This window comes from Equus quagga, chromosome 2 (assembly GCF_021613505.1).
Source record: "Equus quagga isolate Etosha38 chromosome 2, UCLA_HA_Equagga_1.0, whole genome shotgun sequence".
NCBI lineage: Eukaryota > Metazoa > Chordata > Mammalia > Perissodactyla > Equidae > Equus > Equus quagga.
In genome coordinates this window covers 144066547-144089481 of record NC_060268.1, presented here as the reverse complement: position 1 = coordinate 144089481, position 22935 = coordinate 144066547, and the positions used below count along the sequence as shown (strand labels likewise).

General features: G+C 46.0%; 1 protein-coding gene across 2 annotated transcripts in view; it reads left to right on the top strand.

Moving 5' to 3' along the window:
- The first annotated feature begins 838 nt into the window (after positions 1–838).
- SGMS1 (sphingomyelin synthase 1) overlaps positions 839–22935 on the top strand; it is a 285938-nt gene continuing 263841 nt past the window's right edge. For both annotated transcript variants that reach the window (XM_046652229.1, XM_046652227.1), the window contains exon 1: positions 839–1030. The gene's annotated coding sequence lies outside the window, so the exon portion shown is untranslated. The remainder of the gene's footprint in view (positions 1031–22935) is intronic.

The window sequence follows — 22935 nt, the reverse complement described above, 5'->3', positions numbered from 1 at the left end:
GCTTCGGGCGACCTGCACCAGGTCGGGCTACTGGGCATGCGCAGTACTCCCGCCCGAGCGACCACTCTCCGGGTTTTTCCGGCAGCTCGGAGGGGCCGGCGGGAGGTGGGGCCCGGAGGGGGCGGGGCGGCCCCGACGCGGCCTGGGTCTCTCCGGCGCAGACGGGAGCTCCCCGGCCTTCCCCGCCCTGCCTGGCTTGGGGGGGGCTACCTCGCAGGGCCTTCTTGTTTAGGGGATGGGAGTCTGTGGATAGAGGTTTGAAAATGGGCCTCAGAGTCTAAGGTCCGTCCTTTGCTGTGAATGGTTAATCAGGAGTTAATCACAAGTGTCGCAGATCTCACGCTCGGTGGGGAAGAGAATGCTGGGGTAGCTTGGAAACTCGTGCCCCCGAGCCCGGTCGCCAAAAGGCCGAGTTTGTGTTCCCTGTACCGAAGAGCTCCAGCTTTCAACTCTCCGTCTCTGTCCCAAGTAGTGTACCGCCCCTGACCGTAAAACAGGGCTCCCTAAACGGCCCCCTAAATATGTGCAAGCTGGGCCTTCCTCGCCGGATGTGAAAACGCCCACCTCCTGAGCTTCCAGTGACTGAAAAATAAAACAGAAGGGGCCAAACCCTGGCTGCCCTTTCGTGCGCAGTCTGGCCGGGGTCCGGCTCGGTCTCGGGAAGCGCCCCGGGTGGACCCCGCCCGCTCGGCCCGCCCTCCCGGCCGCCGCTAACACCCGGAAGAGCGGATTCGCGTCGTGCTGGAAGCCGGGGCGGCTCAGGCCGCGGACTGGGCATGCTCGGCATGGGAGTCTAGCGGTGGCAAGTCGGAAGCGTTCGCACCAGCGGGGCAGCGGCCCGTGCAGCGGCAGCGGGCCGGACGGGAGCAGAAGGGCCGGCCACGGAAGGCTGCTCTCCCCTTGCGCCCGGCGAGCCGGCCAGAGAGCGCGATCCGGGTGCGGAGCCCCGACGCTGCCCTGCCCTGGATTTCATTCCGTGGCTGGGGGCTCGGCGAGTGGAATTCCGGCGGCTGCCGCGACTCCGAGGCAAGTGAGTGGTGGGGCGGGGTAACAGAGGCAGTCTCGGCGGGGCCGACCGGACACCCGCCTCGCGGGCCTGGCCTGACGCCGGGAGCAGCGTGCGGGCAGCCCCGGGGCGAGGGGGCGTGAGCGCAGCCCGCGCGGTGCCGCGCGCGTACCTGGCGGGCACTCCCCCCGCGCCGCCGCTCCCGGGGGGTGGGCGCGGGGGCCGGTCCGGCGGCCGGCCTCGGTGCTCGGAGGGAGAGGGTGGCCCGCTGGGTTCCCGGACCAAGTTGGGGCGGCGAGCAAGGCGGGGGCGTCAGTGGACACCTTTTCATAGCTGCTGCGTGCGGGTTGGAAGGCTGCCTAGGGTCGGATTGGGGCGAGCGGACAGTGGCGGGGCGGAAGAGCCGGACGGCGAGGAGCCTTTAGGCAGTGGCCCGGCCCGGATCCGGAGACCTGCTGGGCTGACCCCAAATCACGGCCCCACCCCCACGGCCCGGGCGGTGGCGTGACAGTTGGTGCCTCGGGGCCCGATCGCAGCCGGCCAGGCGCCCAGGGTTTCGGGATCCCCCCCGCCGCGGCCCCTTGATGCCCCCTGACAACATAACAGGTGGGACCCCCTCCCCAGGCCGCGAAACAGCCTCCTTCAGGGGCGGCTCTGAGACCCCGCGGGGCCACCCCCACCCGGTGAGGGTGTTAGGGGTAAGGCCTGGGGAGCCATCGGCGCAGCCTGGAACTGGACAGCCTCTCCAGGACGCAGCTCTCCCCGTGAGTGAGGGGTCTCCACGATTCCGAGGCGAGTTGTCAAGGGCAGAGCAGCGACAGCAGCGGCTGTCTCCCCCACTGCCTTCACCCAGACTCGGGCATGCCGACCGGGTAGGGTGTCCGGGTACAGCCAACGGATTCAGTCTGGCACGTTCTGGCTAATGCTTGTTTTTCTCTTGAGAGTCGTGAGTAAAAATCGGGATGAGGGTTGCCATGGCCAGAGGGAGTGAAGAGAATCCGTGCAGGTGCTTCCCAGATGTTTCTTTTCACCTTCAAACAGTACAGACTTCAGGGGTGCACGCTTATGAAACCAAGAGTGAAGGCTGCTTTCTGAAAGGGAAGTTTATTTTCTTTGTTACGGAGCTTGCCTACTATTTTAGCTCTCTTGACATTTACCTTCCTGGACCTTTAAAGCTGTTTGGACAGGTTATTTTGCTTGCAGATTTGGGGGTGTTTCTGGTTGGCTGCTTGGGTGTGGAAGTGGTAAGTGCCTGTCATGATTTGCTGTAAACTCCCCACGCTTCCTGCCACTGGGGCTTGAACATTCAAGGGGGACTGAGTGGGCAGAAAGAGAGGAGTGGGACTGTTGACGTAGCAACGCGATGGGAGTTGCCTAGGGCTGCCCAGACGTAACCGGGTTGGGTTGGCGGCTGTTTTGGCCTGTGCAGAAGGCGAGAGGGCTGGGTGTTTCATTGGTCCAGGGTGTAAGATGTCCATGAGAGAAGCCAGGCGGGGGATGGGCCCCTGTCTGGTCAGTGCTCCAAGGGAAGCCCAGCGATGTTTGGTGATTCAGCAGGTGGCAGCCTTCCAGCTCTGGAGCCATGCGTTGGCCAAGCAAGCCAGCAAGCAAGCAGCAGCAGCTTGTGCCTGCTGTTGGAGGCGCCAGCTTTGGGGGAATCTCCACGAGCTGCCTTCTGCCTATCTGCCTATCACAGCTCACTTTCCTGATCTCACTCGTTGTTTAGGTGTGAAGGCCCTGGTCTTGGGGGTTTCTTTGCTGCTGCTTTTAAGCTATGTAGCATGTTCTTGAGTTCTTCAGTTCTGTGACCCGCTGGATAGCAGAGGCGGCAGCTGCCACCATGCACAGTTTCAGTAGTTAGTTATTCTTCAGAAAATGATAGCATATGTAAAACAGAGAAATAGTCTTTTCCTTTTATCTCTGCTTCAGAGATGAGAAATTTACATTTTGAGTAAAAGAGTAAGATGTATTTCTGAAACTCTTCAGTACTGGTAGTGAGCTATTTCAATCATCAGAAAAAGGAAATTAATTCAAGGGATGGATTAAACTGATGTGAAAGAGACAGAGTTCTTAAAACAGGGTCTTCTTCATTGGAGGATCCCTGGCATCTTGCACAGTGCCTAACTTGTGAATACTCAATAGATGGTTATTCCACTGAAATTTAAAATTGTTTTTGTAACAGAAACTTGTCGGCAAGTTTTGACACTTATGGAACTTTTTATGTCTTTGTAAGTCACAATTGCCTATGTCGATTTTAGATACTCAATTTTAGCTTGAAAACTCAACTCTTTTACTTTTTTTTTTCTTTTTTTCCTGGTCAAGTCCCTTAATTTTCACATTGTGGGAGGTCCTGCACTTCAGCTGGAAAAACATAGGTGTACTTTGCTGACATATCTCAGGAAAATCTAAAGGACTCCTACATATAGCTGTCATACTTTTTTTTTTAACTAAAAGTGCCCCTGTTGCATATCAAATATGCTTTATTTACAAAATGTTATTTTATACAAAGCATTTCGGGAAGATCTTTCTAGAATTCCTCAACCTTTACCATCCAATGAAAAGTGTTGCTGTAGAAAAGATAAAACAATGTTTTGAGAATGAAAATTCTGGATTGTTTACACAAGGGGATAATCTTCCCAGGATGTCTGAATGTCCGGCCAGCTGTCCTTCTGTGTTCTACCTTCGCTGTCCTCCTTCCAGTTGTTTAACTGGTTCTTCTTCGCCTAAAGACATACTTTCCTGGCATGGGTTTGCTTGCTTAAAGCTGCTGCCAGAAGCATCTGTTGCACTGTCTCACATAAATTCAATCAGTGGTGATTTTTATTTTCTGATTGTGTCATACGCTTTCCCACCACTTTGTATGGCCCTTGGGAAAAGCTGTGGCCATTGTGCCCTTGTGAGGGGCCTGAAACATTATAGATGGCTTTTTTGGGGCCTTTTTTGGATGGTAGCTATAGACACAACAATCTCTTCTGGAAGAACTGTTATGGCATGCCTGGTTTTAAAGATTTTTGGCCTTTCTGTTATAGGCTCTTGGTCAGGAATATAAATGATCATTTATTGTCTCCTACTACATTCTAAGAGTTTTAGCTATAACGTTTACCACTTTGATAAGCTACCCACCCACTAGAGGACCGTATTTCACATCAGCCCATTTGGTTGTGGGAGTCGGGAAGCAGCTTTGGATATAGAGGAGGAGAGGGTGAAGAAGTGGGGAGAGACAGGTTGGTGGGGCCAGGGAGATGGCTGGGTTTTGTACTGTGACTTCTGGTTTCAGTAAAACAGAATTGAATGGTTGATCAACTGATGTGGCTCAGTCTCCATTGGAGTGCTCTGCTCGCCTCCCAAGACCTCTTTTTTGCCTCCACAAATAAACACACCACACACACACACACACACACACACACTCAGATCCACAGACAACAGATGCAAGAGACGCACTGAGAAGAGGCACAGACACTGATGTAGACACACATGCCCTTTGCCAAAATCCAAGAACCCCAGCCTCTTTGTAAATATTGCTCTGTCAAAGGGAAAATTCAGGGCTCAGGAGCAGGTTGGAATCTGGGGGCCTGAAGTCACCCCAGCCTTGTATTTCAGAAAGATTCCCCCTCCGTCTCTCAGTGGTGAGCTGATCTGCTCCCTTAGCCTGCAAAGCTCCTGGGGGCTTTAGTGAAGCAGCCATTGTACGTGAGTGCCGGTGAGTGGATAGTTAGATAGCTTTGGTGGTTTTTACCTTCTAGACTTCTGGTGCTGAGGGTTGAGTTAACATTCCTCAGTTTTTGGCATAAGATTCTGTCCTCTGCAAAGCCCCCTTCTTGTTTTATTGTTTTCTCCTTCATTCTCACTCCCAGTCCCCTCTCTGCCAAAGGAGCCTCCTCTCTTGTGTTGAATGTGTTCTTGGGTATGTCTTTATCCTTGTTAAACACGTCGTGTTATTTCATGCTTGTTTGCAATTTGTATAAGTGGTACTGTGCTGTAGATTTCATTCAGATTCTTTTTCATTCAACATTGAAACTTTTTGTTGTGGAGATTTTTAGACATTCATAAAAGTTTGGAGAATTTCATTCAGCATTTTATTTATCTATGTTAGTGTAGGCTTATCTAGTGCATTGCTGTGACTGCTGCTTTGTACAGCTGGCCTGCTGTGCACCCACTAGTTTTACTTATCCATTTCTCTAGTGATGGACACCCAGCTCACCTCCACTCCTGCTACCACGAGCAAAGCTGTGGTGAACATCCTGTAGCATTCTCTTAATGATGCGTGTGAGAATATCTCTAGGGTAGTGGTTCTCAAAGTGGTCCACACCCAGCAGCATCGGCGTCACCTGGGAACTGTAAGAAATGCAGATTCTCGGGACCTAACCCACACCTCCTGAATCAGAAACCCTGGGGGCAGACCCCATCAATGTGTGTTTTAGCAAGTCCTGGATGAGATTCTGATGCATGGAAAGGTTTGAGAATTGTGCTGTAAGGGTGTATACCCGGGAGTGGGCTGGCTGGGTAAAAGGAACAAGCACACCTCTTTTTACTAAATATTGCCAGATTATTCTCCAGTATTGCTGAATTGGTTGACTCCCACATCAGTGCATGAGGGGTTCCAGATTCGCCATATCCTCGCTAGTGGTTGGTATTAACCATCCTTCTAATTTTACCAATATTTGATGCCTATAAAGCAGCATCTTATTGGTTTAATGTGAATTTATCTAATTTCTTTTTTTTTTTTTTAAAGATTTTATTTTTTCCTTTTTCTCCCCAAAGCCCCCCGGTACATAGTTGTATATTCTTCGTTGTGGGTCCTTCTAGTTGTGGCATGTGAGACGCTGCCTCAGCGTGGTCTGATGAGCAGTGCCATGTCCGCGCCCAGGATTCGAACCAACGAAACACTGGGCCGCCTGCAGCGGAGCGCGCGAACTCAACCACTCGGCCACGGGGCCAGCCCCAAATTTATCTAATTTCTTAGTGACTTTGAGCATCTTCTAATTTATTGGTTAGCTATTACAATTTCTTTGACCAGCTTTAGTCTGGGTTTTTTTTTTGGTTTGAAGATTTGCCTTGAGCTAACATACGTGCCGGTCTTCCTCTGTTTAGTATGTGGGACGCCACCACAGCATGGCTTGATGAGTGGTGTGTAGGTCCGCGCCCAGGATCTGAACCCGTGAACCCCAGGTCCCCTGAGCAGAGTGTGCAAACTTAACCCTATACCACCGGGCTGGCCCCTAGTTTGTTTTTTCTAATGTGTGATTTGCAGATGTTTCTTGCATATTCTAGATATGAATCCCATCCTGCCGTTTACTAACTTTGTGAATAGTAACTTTAAGAAATTTTTAGTTTCAAAATAGCCCAAATTCATTAATTTTTGCCTTATTTTGCATTTTAGGAGTCTTAAGATGTTCTTCCTTACCCCAAGATTCCAAAAATATTCTGCATTTGCATCTGTTACCTTCCTAGTTTTACCTTTCACAATGAGGGGCTTTAATCTGTTGGAGGTTCATTTTAATATATGGCATAAGGAAGGAATCCAGTGTTTTTTCTTTTCATTTTGTGAGCCACTTTTCCCCAAATCATTAAACAATGTATTCTTTCCCTAATATTTTAGAGATAATGGCGCTACCTCTGTCATAAATCAGGTTCCCAAATGCACACGAGTCTATTTTTTGCAACTTTATTGAGAGTTATAATTTACTTGTGCTAAGCTACATCCATTTAAAGTGTGCAGGCTGATGAATTTTGACAGATGTACATACCTGTGAAAACACTACAATGAAGACACAGAGCATTTCCTAACCCTGAAACTTCCCGTGGGCCTCTTTGCCTTCCACCTCTCCCTTTGTCCCCAGACTCAGGCAGCTATTGATCTGCTTTCTGCCACTGTAGATTAGTTTGCATTTTCTAGAATTTTATATAAGTGGAACCGTACAGTATGGTACTTTTTTGTATCTGGCTTCTTTGACTTAGCATACTGATTTTTAAGATTTTTTTTAACATAAAATTTACTATTTAGCCATTTTTAAGTGTAGCATTCAGTGGCATTAAGTACATTCACATTGTTGTGCAACCATCACCACTGTCCATCTCCAGAACTTCTTCGTCAGCTTAAACTGAAGCTCTGTTTCCAGTAAACTCCACTTACTGATTTTGAGATTCTTCATGGTGTGGAGGGGGTGGGGTGGGGGCTGTCTCTGTTTTAAGTTCTGTTCCAGTCATCTGTCTGTTTCTGTGCCATGTTATTTTTATTATTATAGCTCTGCAGTGTGTCTTATATGGCAAGATGAGCCCCCCCTTTGCTCTTCTTTTTCAGAACTTGGTTATTTGTGGACCTTTTCCTTCCATGTACATTTTGGAACACTTGTCAAGTTCTCAACAAAGTCTTGGAAATGTGATTGGCATTGTATTGAATGTATAGTCCAATATGGGGAGAATTGACACCTTTTCTATCTTAATATTGTAATTCTGTCCATGAACATGGTTATTCCATCTTTTTATAATGAATTTTAGTAGAGTTTATAATTTTCTCTGTCATGGTAACATTTTTCAAAGGTAATGTGTTGCTTTGAGGAGAATTTGCGTCTGGGCTCCGTAGTCTGAACGTTGGAGGAAGGCCGAGTAGGGGCTTTGGGGACAGATCTTGTTTCAATCTCCTTTCTCCATTCCTTGGCCTTGAGTGACACTGGGCAGGTTCTCACCTTTCCTAACACCAGGTTCCTCCTTCCTCAAACTGGATCCAGTAGCCTCGCCCACGAGGCTGCTGAGGGGTTTAAATGAGGGGTTTAACTGAGGTCATGTAGGAGAGCCAGGGAGTACAGATCTTGAAACAGAGTTCCTGCTCAGTGAATGTTGGTGTAATACCTCCCCTAATGCTGGTTTTAAATAGCATAAACTTCATACTTTTACTCTGCTGCTTAGGGATTGATAACAAAGAAGTCTCAGAAAAGCAAGGTGAATAAGCCAACCAGTTAACTGTGTAACACTCTCTTCTGAGTCTACATAGGCAAGCCCATGCTTCTACCTAGTTTTGTGGGGTTTCAGAGAAAGTACGGAAGTATCTTCGGAAGTATCAAAGAATTTTACAGTCCAGTGGGGAAGAAAAGACTCACATACAGGAAATGATTAGAGAACTCTATGTGACAGATGGTGTAGAATTAGGGGTTAAGTGCTTTGGTGTCAGAGGACTTACGAGAAGCGAGAAATGCTGCTCTGTGAGAGTTTTGACTTGACGTGGGTGGAATTAGATTGGGAGAGAGACCGGGTCTGAGAAACCAAGTATAATTAGCATTTCTGTCCAGGGCTTGGAGGGCCTAGTATTGAACCCCAAGACAATGGATTTTGTGCCTAAATTTAATTGTCTTAAAAATCATTGCTTTGAGGGGTCCGGCCCCGTGGCCGAGTGGTTAAGTTTGTGCGTTTGGCTTCGGCGGCCCAGGGTTTCGCTGGTTCGGATCCTGGGCACAAACATGGCACCGCTCAACAGGCCATGCTGAGGTGGCGTCCCACATTCCACAAATAGAAGGATCCACAACTGAAAATACACAACTATGTAATGGGGGGCTTTGGAGAGAAAAAGGAAAAATAAAATCTTTAAAAAAAAATCATTGCTTTGGGATCAGTTGTAACTAGTGGCTAGTAGATGCCTAGATAACTAGTGGGTCTCTGCCATATAGTACCGTGGTTAAGAGCACTGACTCTGGAGCTCGAGTACCTGGGTTCAGCTTTTGGCCTTACCGTTTAGGAGCTGTGGGACCTTAGGCAAGTTATATAAACCTTTTGTGCCTCAGTTTCCCTAACCCTTGTCAGTGGGTGTAATAACATCAGATACCTCAGAGGGTTGTTGTGAGGACTATATAAATTAACATTTAAAATGTTAGTTTTAATAACATTTAATGTTAGTTTAATGCTTAGTTCCTGGCACAAGGTAATCATAGTATGAATGTTAGCTGTTCTCATGACTGCTTTTAACATTCCTTGTGTTCCTCCTGTATCTTCCTTGGGGTGTGTAAGGCCTTGTGCCCCAGAATTGGATGGCGTTTGTCCAGAAAGACCTGTTGGAGGCACAGTCCTGTAGAGCGGACTTTGCACGTTGCCGGGCATGCGGTGGGTGCTCAGTGCGGTGGGTGTAGACTGAACGAGTAAATGCTTGACATGTAGTAGAGCAAGGTGCTCTCTCTGTGGGTCCTGGATGTCCTCAGTCAGGGCTCCGGAATGGAGTGGATAGAAGTCAGGTGGTCACCATGCAGGAAGCAAGTTTTATTTTGCTGTATTCCTTGTTCTGATTAGACCTTTCGGCAAAGGCTTAGTAGTCATAGGGATTCACATTTGTTGAGGGCTAACCACATGCCAGACACTGTCTAAGTCCTTAACCCTTGCAACAGTCCTACGAAATGGATGATATTATTATCATCTCCCTTTTAGAGATGAGAGTAGGGCACAAGTAATTTGCCCAATAAAGTAGGAGTGCCCTGAAGGAGTTTAGCGTTTGGGGCCTTTGCCAGCTGGCAAAAATTACCAGAGTAGGTGCCGTTGGTGGGGAGCCATCATAATTATGTAAAGAGTTGTGAAACACAGGTTAGCCCCGCAGGGCATTCCCATGACCTTGGAGGTTTATCAGCCTAAGCTGATGGTTCTCAAATTTCAGCATAGATCAGAATCATCTGGAGGCTTGTATATCAGCATCACCTAGAGGCTTGTTAAAAAAACCTCCTCTGCTGGCCCACCCCCACCAGAGTTTCTGAGGCACATAGCATGGGGTGGGCCCTGGTGGTTTACATGTCTGGCATGTTCCCAGATGCTGCTGAGGCTGCTGGTCTGGGGAGCACTCTTGGAGAACCACTGCTGAGTGCAGTACTTGCCTCAAAGAGGAGCCAGCTGCTCCCACTTCTAGTTAGAGTCAAGTGAGAGGATTTCAGAGTAAAAAATGCTCAGTACCTTCCACCTCATGAAATAAAAACTGAGCTCTCATGGTCCTGTTTGTCTAGGCCTGCAGAGGCATGTCTGAGCCAGTGCAGGTTAGAAATTTGCTTTCTGTCCTTGCCAGTGTTTCTGACATGGCTAAAATAACCCAGGGTGGAGAGAGAATTTGGACGTGCAAGTCAAAACTCATTAGAAGCATGAAGTGCCATCTAAGGCGTCCCATCTTAGGAAGATGCCCTGAATTGTTTTTATCTTGTTATTTTCCACTCTCCCCACTCCCTGCCCCAGGCTCAGACAGGTTTGTGTCTACCTTTTATCCCCTTTGGAAAATTTAGGCACAGAGAAATTAAAAGTGTGTGAAGATGCGTAGCCTGGCAGTGGAGAGGCAGAAGATATTCTTATTTGACTGGGTTAATTGTAGTAGAAAACTGTCTGTAGGAAGGCACTTAAAAAAGAAAAGAAAAAAAAACCCAGTTGCGTACCTGTCTCCAGCTGTTGTGAGGTACAATAGCCACCACGTGTCCACACTTGGTACAGTGCCGATACACAGGATGCCCTCAAGAAGTGGGAGCTGCTGTTATTACAGCAAATGTTTTCCGTTTGGCAGTTCAGGCTGCATTTCCCCCATGTGAACAATGTTACACATAAAACTGTGGAATGAGAAATTTTTAGAATTGAAAGATTCTGTTGGAAATCAAGACTTAGAATTAACTCAGAGGAGAACAGACAAGTCAATTATGTTTGGGAAGAAATGTTGGTCTAGATTTTTCCATGCGCTAGTTGTTGAGGCTCTCCTGTGGCCTTGGCTGCCAGGGTTGCTTGTTTGCTTGGTGAGGGGATGTGGCAGGGCAGAGAGGATGGGGGGATGGCCAGGGACAGACGAGGGAGGCCAGAGGGGCCTGCTCATATATGCAGGACCTTCTCACTTTTGGTCTTTTCATAACCTGGGGTTTATAATGGCAGTAAACATGTGTCAAGGGTCTGCTGTGGGCTTGACCCCCTGTTAAGCTTTGAGTAAAGAGATAAGTGAGATGGGGTCTGGGTCCCTTAAGGGTTAGTGGGGGAGATGGACATGTCCATAGATAGATGCCGTCACCAAGGAGTGAGTGCAGTATGGCAGCTGCACACCAAGCACCCTGGGGACAGGGCTGGGAGGGCTGGACAGAGAAGGTCCCCTGCCCCAGCTTCCCTGTGTGACGGCGCCCGGAGGAAGGTAACTGATACTGTAGGATAGTGTAGATGGAACTGGACATGATGTGTTTTGGTTTAGTTTTCTTTTTTCTTTATTTTTGGGGTTTCCGTTTTTAGTGCGATAACTCTTACAGCAGAGAGAACTCTGGGAAGATGCGTGCTCTCGGTGGTCGGCCAGCTGAGGGGACTTGAGACCTCCAACTGCACTTGTAAACCACTCAGGAAGTCATGGGGGCGGGGTGCTGGGCAGTTTACTTTCTTTGTCCTTAAAAACTGTGGCTAATTTTTAGCTATTGCCTAGGAATGTAAAACCAGCAGAAGATTAATGACTTTCTATCTTGAAGGTAAATCGGCTTTTTAAAGAAAGATTCTTTATTAAAAATAAGTTTTATTTTATTTGCCCTCAATTTTTGGCAAAGTGCTGAATTCCACTTTCAGTTTGTTTTCAGTGGTTTGCATTTCTCATTTTCCTCGTCCCCTTCCCCCTGCCCCGCCTCCTTCCTTAATATCCGTACGAATACCATGCAGGTTAAGGCGTGTGTGCCAGTGCTGTGACCTTGACAGACCTGGCCTCTGCCTCCTTATCTGTAAATGGAGAGTTTGGATTTGCTGACCCCTGGTCATCTAGTCCCCAGTTCCATGAGTCCCGTGATTAGGGAACACCTGCAAAGAGTGGCTCACGAATTCCATATCATCTGTCGTTTATTATTTTGTTAGTAATAAAGAATCTTACTTCAGAACCACCCTCCCCAGTCCTATTTAGTTGCGTGTCCAAACCGCTTTGTTTCTATAACATGCCTCACTGTTTGTATGGTCCAGGTTGTGGCTAAGCCCCTCCTGGCAGGCTGTCTCTGTTAAAGGTGCAAAATTTGGGATGTTCAGCCTCTTAAAAGTTTCCTGCAGGAATACCGCGTGAATCCATGAGGGATGGAGGATGTGATGACTAATCTCTGGTTCTGGGGTGGAGTCGGGGGGGCTCTTCAGCTGAGCCAGGTAGGTGGATGATGCTCAAGTGGGGAATGGAGCTCCAAAGAGTTCCAGGTTAAGTGAAGGTTGGGGATAGAAGAAAAAAGTCCTGGGGGCAGGGTGGTAGAGAACAGAGCTCAAGAAACCTATCCTGTAAGGAGGTGTGGAGGGTTGGCTGAGGGAGATACCCCATTCCCAGCGGTGGGGGCAGGAGCAGAGGCCAGAGAACTCCGAAAGGGGGCAGAAATAGCAGCCGATGGGAAGGGAGGTGCTTTGCAATAGCTTTTTACCCTCCTGACAAACACAGGCTGACAGTTTGGGCAGAAGTCTGAAAAGGGGATGGGGGTTCTGATGTTCCTGAGGCCAAAAGAGAAGAGGAGTTTGTTACTTTCCAGGAAGCCAGGAGGGGAGAGGGCAATGTGAGGAGGGGCGAGCAGGGCCGTGGCTGGGTGAAGGTGCATGCTCAGTGGAGGAGGAGCGAGCTGACATGCCTGGAGTGCTGGAGAAAAAGCCACGGGACCAGTGTTGTAAAAGAGACGCCCTGCAGGGGAGAATCCATGGCCTTCACCCCAAGCCAGGCTGCCCTTGTCACCTGAGATGAAGAGCAAGTGGGGACAGGTGTGACTGGGGCACACTTGTAAGGTTGTAGTGAACTTCTTTGGCCATCTGTGTGATGGTAGGAGAAGAAGGGTCCTCTTGGTAACAGGAACTGGGAAAGGCAAGGACCCAGGAGCCCTGTTTTGAAAGCAGCTGGGGAGTGACAGAAAGGGCAGGGGACTCAGGTTTAAACCCCTTTGGGGCACTGCCTTTCTCTCGTGCAAAATGGAAGTAATAACCACTAAATCACAGTGTTGTCATATGAAAGCCCGTGGCATGTGCCTGTGGTGGTGCAGGGCAGCATTCACAGTTGTTAGCATGACCTTGGGAACTGTTAGTAGAGGCTGAGCCAGAGGTTCCTGTTTGAGAGGGAGGGACTGCTGGTTTCCTCTCTGCTCACCCGGTGGCGTGTTGACCATTCACATGACTAGATGGATCGTGAGTGAGACTTAGAGCCAGTGCACGGGCCTGTCCATCTGCAGCCAACTTTGTGGCCGTGTGTGGAGATTTTTCCCCATGTGGACTGTGGTGCTTTCCCTTGTGTTTCCACCTGATCTTATCCCAGAGCCTGTCCCTGTTCCCTCCTTGGCTCTTGGTTCACTCTCCTCACCTTAAGATCCCAAGGGCACAGAATGTGCCATGTATGTCATTGCTCTTTGTGGAAGTCTTCGTGCTTGGCCTCAGTCTCTAGCCTAAGCCCTCAGAATCTTTGGGACCAGCGGCTTTGGTTTGGAGGAGGCTAAGGATATAGGTGTGAACAAAGCAAAGTCTCCGCTGACATGGAGTTTTCTTGGTAATGGGACAGACACAATAATCAAGCCAACAAATAAACGGCATGCCAGGTGGTCAGGAGGCAAACCTCACTCGTGCCCCGTAATGGCTCTGTTCCCCATTCACAAGGTTGGTCGTTTGACGTTTGCCTTACTGCTGCTGTTTGTGTAGTGACACCTGAGTTACTTTGAGAGGCCCTAAAAGTTAACCAGCAGTTGTGCTGGGCAGCATTCCAAGTTTCCATAGGGCCCTGAACATGGCCGGCTTTCCCCCTCCCTTTGATTTTAGAAACAGAGACAGGATGGTGAGAACACACTCAGGAATTTCTCGAGTGTCCTTTTGGCCATTTGTTTGAAGGCTGTATCAGTGGCCAAGCGGTTTTTATTGGGGTCCATGGATGGGTTTCACGAAGACACTGAAATCAAGTTTATCATCTTGGGTGTGTGAATTTTTCTGGAGAGAGTGTCTAAAGTTTTCATTAAATTCACCAGGAAGATCTCCGAAAGGTCAGTTTTTATGAAAGTGGATAAAAGTTAAAATTGTGCCATTGAGAGTCCTTATTGTTGTCTGTCCCTTTTTAGAGGAACTGATGAGAAGTGACTTGCCTAACGGGGGAAGGTGGACACATGCCGAGATCCTCATTGCAGTTATATAGGACTTGACATTTCTGTATCTTATGGACGGGACAGCTTCAGTTATTCCTCTGAGCAAACAAGAAGCAAGATGATATAGCTGGCATCGTGGAAGACCAGCTAACGCAGTGGGAGAAAAAGGGGGCAGGATGGGTGGGGCTGCAGTGTCGTTTTGTCCGCCACTGAGCAAGAGGAGAAGGTTGAGCCGTGGGAGGAGAGCAGACGACCACTTGAGCAGATGCTGTTTCTCAGATTTCTGGGTCTAATGGGCACCGAAAATAGATCTGGGGAGGACAGTTTAGGACTTTGGCTATTGATGTCAGAGGCACCTGTTTTAGGAGATTCTTCTGCTTGAGAAGTCCGCAGTAGTTTATCTAAATAGTAAAGTTCATGACAGTTGTCCTTCAAGATAAAGGTATGGAGGGTACCTTTTAAGAGGCATGGCAAATACTTAACATACTCTTTGATCCAGCAATTCTACTTTTCGGAGTTTAAGAAATAATCCATTATTCATCCCAGAGCTGTTTATTGTAGTGAAAAATTGGAAACCTAGATATCCAACAATAGGGAATTATGTGTTTATACCCAATGGAATACTAGGCAACCCTTAAAAATACTATCTAGAAGAATAATCATATAGGAAGTTCTAAAAACATTGTTTTGTGCAAAAAGGTATGTACTGCTTTTTTAAAAAGATAAACTATTAAAGAAATAATGGTTGGGTGCCTACTATAAGCCAGGTGCTCTGCTGGGCACTGGTGACACAGTGATGAACTAGGCATATGTGGTTCCTGCCCTCAACAAGCTTATAGTCTACTAGGGAAATAGTCAAGCCACATTGACTTGGTCATAAAAAAGTTTTATAAATACTCACAGGAGGACTATAAAAAGAATGACTCCTTAGCAGACAGTTTGATCCCCCTGTGAAGTCCGATCAGGTGTCTCTGTGTATCTGTTACTAGCTACCTCCATGTTCTGAAATCGCTGGTTTTTCTGGAGAGCTTGAGGTAAGTGTTAAGATGTCTTACTGATAATGCCTTACTGTTAATCTGTCTTTCTCTCAGCCTTCCTTTCCCCCTAGCCCCGTGCAAGGCTCTTTGGGTGGAAAGTGGTGGTGGTGGTGACACAGTTGTTGTAGGTGTAGGGGCTATTCTCGCCCTACTTTCTGGCTTCTCAGTACTGTAGTCATCACAAGCCTCATCACCAGCTCACCTGAAATTGCCTCTTGTCATTTACTGTCACCTCTCTTGGACCTTATGTTGGTCTGAGTCTTGGGCCCCTGACTTACTGTTGTCTGTGGTGTTTGCAGCCATGTGGAGTAGGATTTTATTCTTAGAAATCATCTGGTTTAAATCCTTTCTTGGAGTCTGGTGAGCTCTGGATTGGAACCTGGGTGTCCTGACTCCCATAGGCGTCTTTTCCACCAGGCAACAGCTGTGGCCCCTCCCCATCACCAGAAGGATGGCTCTTCCAAGCAGATCTGCTTTAAAAATTAGTATGCATTTCGAATCAGTGACCCCACAGAGCTCCAATAAAAGTTAATTCCTTCAAAGGCAAAAGGGCAGCAGATTTCTTGAGGAAGAAGAAATTAACCACTGCCTTTGGTAGTGTGGCCACCAGTCACAGTATTGAGATAAAGTAGAATTGGCGTTGGCAGCGTTTGCCAAGTATGTGAAAGTGATGTGTTCTTAGCCAAACTTAGTGAGCTTCCACTGTGTCCCAGACACTGTGTTAGGCTCTCAGGGTCCACAGAGGAAGATGTGGGCTCTGCTCTCAAGAGCTACACTCTAGAGGGGGCAACTGAGAGAGGGACCGAACGACAATGCAGTGTGATTAAATGCTATGTGTGCTGGTGACCAGGACTGAATGAGTTTTGGTTGAAATGCTCAGGAAGACATTCACCTGGGAGGGCAGGCCTGAGCAGGACTTGGTGAGTGATAGGATTGCCAGGGACGCGGCTGACATCAGAGTCTGCATGAAGGGCGCCCCCTGGAGCCTGGCGGTGTACAGTCTCTCCTGGCTGTTCAAGGCGGCTCTGCGTTTGCCTTTTAACCTGGGTTTGGTTTTTCTTTTAGAAAATGTTTTTTGCTTCCTCCTCTCTCCCTCTTACCATTTTCCCTCCCTTTCTCCCCTCCTCTGCCTCTTTCTCCTCCTCTGTTTAGAAAATGTATAACTGAAGAGAATATCATTTGTAATCTATCACCTATAAAAAAACCACTGTTATCATTTTGGTATGTGTCTTTCTAGTCAGTTTTATATAAATATTAAATGTGCACTTAATGAACATTTTGATTAAAGGCCAAAGATAGAATGTTAAAAGGAATTGTATTGCCAAAGCTAAATCTCACTGTTCTAGAGTCAGTTTCTGGGATACACGGAGAATTCTGAAATTTTATAAGAGTTATTACATCATTATTATTAAGATTATAGTAGTTAAGAGTTTGGCATTGTGGTACAGGAACTCAATTTCTTAGCATAGATGACCAGTGTAGGAACATTTGTGATATTGGGTAGATACTGACTTTCAGCTGAGGTGGAGGAATGGGGAGTAAGGATTTTATTTTTTTGGGTTCTAAATTATTATTATTTTGTCTAGCTGTCAGTATAATATGCTATGAGTGGTAGTTTTTGTCTAACTCGTTAAAATTTTGTTCAATAACTGACTTCTCTCCTCTTTAACGCCTGGACCTAAAGATTTCTTTGGCAGCAATGATGCAGTTTCATTCAAAGTAATCCCTTACACCTGCTTTACGTAGTGCCTGAAGGAGAATATATCTGGATAATCGCAGAAGCAGAAGTAAGATTGTTGCCCTTACACAAAATTTTCCCTGATGTTTTTGCATGCCATCGCGGATTCACACAACCAGTCGAGAGAAAAATGCCTCCTTAAGCCTTGACTACCCCAGTGTCTTAGAAATATATTTTAAACCTATACAAACAAAATATATATTTCGATGTATAGTTAAGGGTCCACTGAAGCTGTCTTCAGTTTCCATCCTTGGCCAAAATTTGATCTTTGGTTTCAATCTGGAAACCAAATTATGCTACATGGAGTAGTGTGATTTGCTTTCAGGATAGCAAAGCTGTTTTCCAAATCTTCATCTGCATCTCGGCTCTCACTGCCTGCACACCAATGTCACTGTCTTGCCTGGAGAAGAATGACAGAAGAATCTTCTCAGAGGAAGTATGTGAGAAATGTTTGCTCTCTCCAGGCACCTCAGTTTCTAACAATGGACTACTTTCCTTCAGGCAACCATTGGTTGTTAGTAAGCATGCTCTTTGATGTCAATAGTAAGCATGCTGGCGATGCTGTTCTCTGCAAAATACAGTGTTAGAATTTTCTTTTATTCAAGCAGCCTTTTAAAATACATAATAAGCGACCGTCCTGTCCTGTCTTTGTCTGAGTACGTGACAAAATCCTTAAGGTGTCACGTAGTTTGCCTTGGGGTGGAGGAGACTTTTACTCTAAAGTACATCTGGAACGCCCACCAGCATGTTGCCATGCTGATACCTCCGTGATGATACAAGCGTTGATCTCAGTCCAGTTCAAGGATGCCAGAAACAACATTGGAAGATTTCCAGTTGAAACCAAGGATCAAATTTTGGCCAAGTGTGGAAACTGAAGACAGCTTCGGTGGATCCTTAAATATACATTGAAATATATATTTTGTTCATATAGGTTTAAAATATATTTCTAAGATGTGACTGAGAATGTTTCAAATCTATAATTTGCTTTAAAGAAGTACATCTTTTATTTATTTTAATTATAGTAAAACATACATAAAATTTACAATTTTGAGCATTTTTAAAAAATTTATTTTATTTTTTATTTTTTTTGAGGAAGATTAGCCCTGAGCTAACATTTGCCGCCAGTCCTCCTCTTTTTGCTGAGGAAGACTGGCCCTGAGCTAACATCCGTGCCTGTCTTCCTCTACTTTATATGTGTGACACCTACCACAGCATGGCATGCCAAGTGGTGTGTAGGTCTGCACCTGGGATCCAAACCGGCAAAGCTTAGGCTGCCAGAGCAGAGTGCAGACTTAACCGCCAGCCCTAATTTTGACCATTTTTTAATTGTGCATTTCAGTGGCATAAAGTACATTCACGTTGTTGTATATACTTTCTTGTGATCAGTTTTACTAGAGGACTGCCATATCCAGTTTGGTCAAGGAAATCTTCCCTCGCAGACACAAAAACACCCAAGTACTTTCAACAGTATTCAGCTGAAAGCTTTAGTATTTGCCTGAGATCAAGAGAGCAGTTTCACCAGTGAACTTGGCCGCAGCCTTGAGTGAGGCTTGTCAGGGCTCTGGCAAACAGCCTGCTGTTTTCGTATCTTTTGCTCTCATAGCTCTTGCCTGTCAGCACCAAACTCACCATCTGTGAGTTTACTGACAGCTTTGTAGGTTGTATTTTTATATTAAGGTCTGTTTTCTTGCTGTATGATCTTTGTTTTTGTTTAATCATTTTTTGACATCTGTCTTATCTTTTTACTGATAGGTATGTATGTGAATTTGTAGAGTTGTGGAGTGGATTTGAAAAAGTCCTTGATTTAAATAGGTGACCTCTGAAACAACATAACATACATGTTTGATGCTCAGTCATGTAATTTATATATTTAGTCAGTCACTTTTGGCAATCAGTCAAATTTTCTACTTCAAAGAGTAACTGTAATAACTGGGTGAATACATTTTTTGGTTCAACATGCAAGCTATAATCAGAGATGCATCTCTGGGAAGAAGGATAATTGGAGTTCTTTTGTACCATTACCATTTGGAGTGTAGCTAACTAACCTGGCACTGCGTCAGGTATCTAGGCAAACAGTCGCCAGTTTACAGCTAAAGTCTGTTTACGTTATGCATTTGGTGACTGGCTGGCGGTGTGATTTCTGAGATGTAGGATCTGCTGTGCTGCAGCCCCCTCAGTCGTGGTTGTGGTTCTGCTTGGGCCGTAGAGGGATGGTGGTGAGACCGTGGCAGAGATGTAGGGCTCCTGCCTGTGTGTCCCCAGGTGGACCAGTGATAGCAAGTGATCTGTGTCTTTACTGCTGCTGGGAACGTTACGGGGAAGTAGGCCTTACTTTCAAGACTGTTTATACTCACAGCGTCTGTATCTTCCATCCTCTGCTGAGCCCCTTTTAATCTGAATCTTTCCCGGCCACTCCACTGAGATTGCTAATCTGACATGACTTCCTGACCCTGTGGCGTTGAAACCTTTTTCATTTTCCTTGTTGACTGTCTCGGAATGGAACATCCTCTTCCTTTCCTTTTCCGCTTTGGGTCTTTGAGGCCCTCTGTACTTCTGGTTCTCTTATCTTCCACTAGTTCCTTCTTTGACTCCTTCCCTGGCACCTCTACCTGATTTATACATGTAAATGTTCCCCAGGGTTCAGCCCTTAGCCCTGGTGACGAGCAGCCTGGCATGCGCAGGCTCATGTAAGGGGAGCCATCCCCTGTCTTTGAGGTGGGGTGGCGGGGAGATGAGGATCCGGCTGGTAGAGGGCTCTGATCATTTGGCTTTCACTCAAAAAGTTCCCTGCTGTCTTGGAATTGTGTCAGAACAGTTAGGCCTCTAAAACCTGCACCGTGTGGAGGAAGTGATGGAGAAAGGGCAGAGCCTTTTTTTTTGCACTGAAGCCTGTATTTTAGAAATAAACTCTAGGGCTCAGAAATATTGACGTATAGATTAAATCTGACCTTTCCCATTTCTGATCTGTACTTCACTGCCAGAATAGTTAATGTGACTCCCAATGGAATAAACAATGGCATGTATTTCAAGTTTTATGCTATTCTTAATTTCAGAAATTCAGTAAATAAGATCTCAACCTGCTCACATATGCTCTAGTTTATCCTGTTCCTCTGTCTACATATAGAAGACAAATTTTCTACAGTCTTCATGGTAACGAGCATTTAAAGATAAGTAGTGTTAGAAATGGACTTTAAGAATTCATTTTTTTCTCTCATAGGTTTGTTGCCAATTGCATCTTTAGGGTCCTTTCAAATGTTTTGGCTGTTCAGTTTAAAATAGTAATGCAGTATTTCTTTTATGACTGTAGAGGATTGTACAGTTTAGTTTTCTTTCCCACTCAGTTTTCTTTATTGCCTTGAGTTAACATTTGGAGGTACTGTTTCTGATACTGTGTAGCTCAAAACTGTAATTTCTTGTATTTTTTTTTAATTTACTGAACTGCCTGGTGGAGATTTTCTTTATCAGATTTCCTTATTTGTGGAACCAGAACTTTATGAAAAAATGAGAGAGGGACTATGAGATATTGGGAGATATACATCATGGTGTAATGAAAATAAAACCAAGGCTCTTGACTGTTGGCAGAAATGGGTTTGGGTGCCCTCTCTGCCAGTCACCTGCAATAGGATGCTGATCAAATTACTTGAGTTGTTTTAATTTTAATTTTCTCATCTGTAAAATGGGGATAATAATGCTCACCTTACAGGTTTGTTAGGGATCATGTGTGTAAATCCCTAGCACACTGTAGGTGTAGAGTAAGTGATAGTGGTATTACTAGGACTTTCCCTCTTGAGGCCAAAATATATTACAAAGTAGTTATGTTTTTCTGTTATTTTCTTTTATCATTTACCGTTACAGAGGATATGGAGGTAGAGATGAGGAAAGTCTAGACTGACTGAGAACCTCATTTTATTGTTTGATTGAATTCATATTGTCTAAATTTGTGCATTTCCATCTTTTCTCCCGATTGCTTTTGCAGTTGTGGAATATGATGTTAAAGAAATAGACTGCAATAAGTTTTTCTCTATCTAGAACTTTTGCAAATGAATCAGGCTGACTAGACAGTTCTTTCCCTAGGGCGTAGAGGCTTTACATTTATTTTTTCTCAATTTTAAATTTTTTATTATGAAACTATTAAACATTCAGAATAATATAGAGAGTGATATAATGAACATCTATACTTAGCTCCCCCTCTACCAGTTTTATTAAATATTTTGTGTGTTTGACATGTTTTGGTATATATATTGTTGTTATTATTTTTAAACAAACACCTCATCTCCACTGGACTGTATGTTCAGGGACTTTGCTGGCTGGTTCACTGCTCTCTCACGCCTAGGACAGTACTTGGTGAGTGGCAGTCTCCAGATAAACACTGTGTTTCCTTCTCCAGTCTCCAGTGGCCTACCCCTCCCTTCTCCCAGAGGTAACACTCTCACAGGTAGTAAGCAATTGAGGAGGGAGAAGTATCATGCTAGGTTCAGCCAGTGATACAAATGTGAGTTAAATAAGAACTATCCTCACAGGCCTTTTTTTTTTTTTTTTTTTTTGGTGAGGAAGACTGGCCCTGAGCTAACATCTGTTGCCAATCCTCCTCTTTTTGCTTGAGGAAGATTGTCCCTGAGCTAACATCTGTGCCAGTCTTCCTCTATTTTATATGTGGGACGCCACCACAGCATGGCTTGATGAGCAGTGTGTGATTGGCACCTGGGAGCCGAACCCACAAACCCTGAGCTGCTGAAGTGTAACCTGTGAACTTAACCACTATGCCTCTGGGCCAGCGCCCCTCAAAGAACTTTTAATGCCATGGTATAAGGTACGACACATGAATTCGGAAATAGCTCCTGTAGAAACTAGAACATTCTTCCTGCATTTGCAGGGCCACAGTGTGGCTGGTTATCAGAAGTAGCTGCTGGAATGAACTTTAAGAAGCAGAGCTGGGGCAGGGCTTTCTAGGTGGACAGAATGGTTGAGCCAGAGCTTAGCAGTGGGAACAGTGTTTCTAGTGATTGAAAATAGGTAGTTGAGGGTTGCCTGGACACTCTTATCACAAGGGAGTAGCAAGAGAAGAATAAAGTGGCCAGAGAACAAGACTGTTGAGCCCTTACTATATATAATGAACACTACTAGGCCCTTACGGGAGCAGTGTAGCATGCTACATAAAAAGCTGATATTCTGGAAGCAGGCCACCTGGGATTAAAGTTTAGTTCCCTCTTTTTCTGGCTTTGTGACCTGGGGTAAACCTCTTACCCTCTCTGATATGCGGCTCTTCTCACTTTGGCTACTAGGAAGTTAGGAGCATGGAATTGAGTTCTTGCCTAGACGTTCTGCTCTGTTTTAAGAGGTCCTCTTGCCTGTGGGAATTTGAAATAAGCAGCTAAATGATGATAAAAGCTAAGACTTTTTGGTTGAAGTCAGGTACATGGTGACACAGTACAAAGTGAACCCATCTTGCCCACCAGATCTGCACTTCTTCCTGTGCCTTGTGAAAAAGCTCATCTTCTCAGTCATCAAGACAGAGCAAGGGAGTCACCCACAGTTCCTTTTCCTTTACCCCTGTATCCTTCCAGTCGTCACAGCAAGGTCATTTTACTTCTTTCTTATCTCTTGCATTCATCTGTATCTTAAACCCTCATCACTTCCGCCTGGATTTCTTTCTAGCTGTCCCCTTTCTGCCCTGTCTTCATTCCATTCTCCTCCATCAGGGGCGTCGCCTTCCTAACTCAGCCAGCCGTCTGGACTGAGTTTTGCCCACCCTGCCTCAGTGATTCCACTGTGCACGGTGGGTTGTGATGGGCAACTTAGCTCTTTCCAGAGTGAACATGCTTCAGAGCACAGCTTGTTTTGCAGGGAAAAAAAATCTTCTTAGTGCCTAGCATGGTGTCTGACACATAAGAGGCTCTCAAAAAAGATTAGTGGAATGTAAATGGATAGGAAATTACTTTTTTATCTTCCCGAAACTAGGAGGACTGAAGCTACTGTCTGAAGCATTCCTTCTCACCACCTTTCTCTCTGTATCCATTCCAGCATCTGCTCTACAGCCCAGCTGTGAGGGAAGAGAAGCATATGGTTGACTTGAAAGAGGCAGTTGGGATGTGATTGAATGTGTTTGAAATCTATTCA